The sequence below is a fragment of the Genypterus blacodes genome, unplaced genomic scaffold (genome assembly GCF_046128005.1).
Source record: "Genypterus blacodes isolate CSIRO-AG114 ecotype Tasmania unplaced genomic scaffold, CSIRO-AGI_Gbla_v1 ptg000214l_1, whole genome shotgun sequence".
Classification (NCBI taxonomy): domain Eukaryota; kingdom Metazoa; phylum Chordata; class Actinopteri; order Ophidiiformes; family Ophidiidae; genus Genypterus; species Genypterus blacodes.
Window position 1 is genome coordinate 3,425,163 of NW_027467013.1, and position 4,708 is coordinate 3,429,870.

Here is a 4,708-nt window from a genome sequence, read left to right on the forward strand (position 1 = left end):
CTGAAATGATTTTATAGATACGCATGAAGTCATCATTTGATAAAAGCTAACTCCACAAGCCAAAGTTTCTGCCTTTGTTTTGTCTGAAGTCTATGAACAAGTAGAACCCAGCAGACGGTTAAGAGAATACAAATTGCTACTATTTATCTTAAAATAGCCATTAGAATGCATTGAACGCTACAGTTTGATGAAATACGACACTGGCCGAATATGAAATGACAGACATTACCTTCAGCCCCTTCATGGTTTTCTCTTTGTAACTGGGTCACATGCTCTCCTACGGAGCCTGTGGCATTCATATAAAATCAACCAAAATCATATAAAACTATCCAGGTCTTCCATTTCATTCATCAGCGTCCTTGTTTTGGAGAATCGATGAGTTGCCAGGGGAACCTGCTGGTGTGTGCTGCACTTCACCAGGCACTCTTTATTCCATTTGTGGTGGATTGTTTGTCAGCTTGCTAATAAGCACAACACTTAAGGGCAATGAAGGTCGATAACAGCCTCCAAAGCAAAGCGCTCCTCTTCACATGCAGATAAAAGCACTCAAATTAAATGTCTGGAACTAAATGTCTTTACTTATGGAAAACCCCCACTGACAGTAGATGTTGCCCCAAAGTGAACCTCATCAGCACAAACAGAGGTGATTCAGGCACACACCTCCCTGATGTCACTGGCCTGGATTTTCACACATTGATAAAGTAACATGTTTTTCACTGTATAATAAAAGAATAAATGCAGTATGAAAAGTAAAATATCTTTTGACCCTCCAGCAGCAAGAGGGCAAAGAGATAAGTTTGTATTTGCAGCCATTGTCGATCCAAAGCTATATAATCATCCATCAGTCCATTCATTCTCTTTACCCAGGTATCCTGTGCAGGGTCCCAGCATTCATTGGGCCGGAGCCAGGGGTCCAGGTCACCTCTCTATCAAGAAACACACAACAAACTCATTCACACAGTCACACCTACAGGGCATTTAGATTCTGAAAACTCTTTCAGACTCAGACAGGTCACGCACAAAGAAAGGCCACGACGGATTCTCACCGCTCAATACTCTGATTCTATGTCCTTAACACCATTAATCCTCCTACATGCACGATATCAACAGGAGTCTGCCGATCGCAGAGTAAACATTAGGCGTCGCAGCATGAGGCGAATCTGTCCAATGAGAAAATGCACACGGAGGCGACATAGAGATGTTTACATGCCTGAATAAATCCATTTACAATCGCACATGGAGACCTTAAGTTGAGGCGATTTATTGCCTTAACCGCAGGACAAACTAAGCCTTAAAATGCATGTAAATGTACTGAGCATCTTGGGTAGACAGTCCATGTACATGTATGATACACTGTACTTACATAATGTGTTTGTTTTGGTTTGGGGTGAAATCATGTATTTTTGATTCATGGCGCGTTGGTTTGGCACACAGGCTGTAACATTCTTCTTCTTATGTATATTTAGAAACAAACAGAAATGATGAAAATAGACCTACAGCCAGTTCTCTTTGTTTAACTGTGACCCTGGAAGCATTGATGCGTATGCTTGTGAGTGTGTTTTGCTGCTTGATGCATCACTTGTACTTGTTATATGTTGCTTCAGTGACCTAATCTATGCATTACATACTTCAATAGATACTCACACTGCATGTTTCTGTGACTGTCGGCATTTATCAAGTGATTGAACGGCAACAGCTGCACATAGCATGACATTTGTCTGATGTTAAACGACCTTGTAACGTCTCAGAACGTTTCCTGATAAGAGATATTATATCGATTCAAGCACAGCGGCTGGAATGAAGAGGCGCGGCGTCGTAAATTGCCTGCTTTTCTTTCTGCCGGTCGGCGGGGTTGAGGGTGGGGGCGTCCATTTAGGGCGGACTGAAGTGTGAAGGCGAGCCACCTGAGACAGCGCTGAAGCAGCCAGTGAAATTGTGGCTCTAATCTATTTTGCATGTAAGACATAATTAATGCATGCAGCAGGGGGGCAGAAACATACATTCCTCGGCTAGAAATGGTGACCAAGCATCAGGGCAGAGAAAGGTAACTTTTGAAATAGCTGCCATGAACTAGAGACACAGGTAAAAAGTGTTGGGATGGCAGTGAAAATGTTTGTTGTTGTATTTGCATTTGCCACGTTGCAGGAATAAAAGGAGTAGAGTGTGTTGAGGAGAAATGCCGGGACAATGAAGAGAAATGTGAGCGTTTCAGCACATTTACAAGAATAACATTTACCCACTCTGTGTTTTATGTGAAGACATTCAGACAGTGACGTGTTGTTTTGCAGTTCTCATCTGTTGTAGGAGCAAGAGGTGACCTTTCTCAGCGACAAATGAACGCCTCTTCCAGAAAGCCAACAAGTAATGCTTTCTTAATTGGGATGAGCGGGATATGGCGGTGCAGCAGGTAACAGATGCCATAGTCATGTAAAATGTCTACAGCACACTCAGTATGGGGAGAGGGATTTGTATTATGACACTTCTGCCCCCCTAACAGACTCAAACTGAGCCACTATAACGGCAGCAAGTGGCTCTACACGGGCAGATAAAGCCTGAACCTGGGAGAAGCAGTTGAAGTCCCCAGCAGGACTACAGGCCATTATGTGGGCAGATTCTTTGGCACAAACTGAACACGGGTCAGAGGTCGCAGAACCTGGAGGGAGAGCAAGGTTGGGGGGCCACTGGAGGATGGAAGCAGCGGCTTTGCTGGCAGGCCCACTCTGCCCCTGGATGAGACAGAGGGGTCCAATGGTGTTTGGAGCAGCAGGCTAGATCCACTTACTTTCTGTTAAACGTACTCTTTGGTTTTGCGTACACCCAACTAAATAATCGCTCTCCTATTTCTTTATTATCCGACAATAGGGCCCTCTAAAAATGTTTTACAACTTCGAGGAGGTTCAGAGAAAACCCAAATGAAATAATCTTCCAGAAAATACAATTTAATTACTAGTAAGAATACTTGTAATTAGTTGCTTTTTACACCTGGAAGTTCAAGTCATTATCCCTGCAGACAGAGAGCGCAGACTCATTAGCTGGGTTCAAACTGGCTCATCACTTCTGTCTGTCTCTCCCTTATGTATTATTTTTAATAAAGCAGAGGTACCATGAAATAGCCCTCCGCTCTCCCTCCACCCATAGTCTCCACGATGCTCCACTCGCTCCTTAAAGCTACAGTATGTTACCTCCTAATCAGTGTCCGTAAATAGAGCAGTCTGTGAAGAAGATGATGTCTCTTTAGCGCCTCCTACTGACTGAATGTGATCTGGGGGGGAAGAATCCAAAAAATAACATAATTAGCCTCATTATTCCTTATTTCATAAACAACATGTATCCCACCACTAGAGGGAGAGGAGCAACCTGTACAGGCTTCAGCCCTTCGTTGACGATGACCTCACTGGTAACATCCTCCATCTTTCTTGGGGATCAGACCTGTGAGTCGCAGTGAGACAACGCCACCAGGCAACAACATGAATATTTGATCGGCCTGTTGCAGATTTTTAATATTTGATCGCCGTGTTGCAGATATAGTATGTAGCGTGGGAAAGATGGCTGCTCTAATCGTTTACGGGTCATGTGATCGCTTCTTCTGTCTTTATCGCCTGTTGTGTGAGGCAAGAGGTAGCCATCTAGATCTTGGTGATACTTCAGAATGAAGTCTCTAAATGGAGCATGAGCCCTCTGAAGTATCCACAGTGGATCCATAATGTGAGCTGCCATCCCGCTTTTTATGGTTATGACATCACGCTGCAGTATAAAAAGATATTAATACCATAGCAACCACAGACTAAACACAGAGATCTGCCTACCATGCAACCATGCCTCATTGTATGTGAGTATGGCCTATTTTCACTATATTCCATTTCCTGACAAAGTAGAATGTCAAGCATGATTCATTCATTCATTCGTGATGTGTTTGTTCTTCCATATGTGCTCTACCTGTTTAAGACCCGAGTGTTGTGGTTGCAGGAGGGCGATGCTGTACATGCAGGTACTGATATTCTGCTGTGTAAGGGGTTCCTACTGGACACTGCGTGGGCGTACACACTTGCAAGTACATGCTCAGACACACACACACACACACACACACAAATGCCAGCATACGTTTTCTATGTAGATATTTTTGTTGTACACATGGACATGAGCCCCAAACTGAATCTACTTTTACAGGACGGACGGACGGACGGACGGACGGACCCACACACACACACACACACAGCTACACTCCCTCACCTTGTTGTATCATGACCTTACATCGTCGCGTCACACTCTTGTCATTCTCACTGTGAGCCGAGTCACTGGAACATCCCCCTACTCTGGTGCACACACACACACACACACACACACACACACCTCAAACATATAACTGACTGACACACACATGGACTATACAGATGTTGTGTGTTACCTTTGCCCTCATGCTTAAGCAATGGACTGGAACTGACTTACAGTACAAGCTCATGCTGCTGACACACACACACACACACAGATAATAATAGTGATAATGCAAGTAGAATGAAATTTTACACGCTGAAGACTTCTTATTATTTGAATATTATGAAAAACGTTTTCTGTACCAAAAAATTATTAATTCAAATATTTAAATACCTTATTCTGAACATTTCCATATTCTAAGCAAAGCTGAGTTTATTCTTTTGTTCTGATCTACGTGGTGCATAAAAGTGGAAAATGTCATTTATTTTCCACTTCC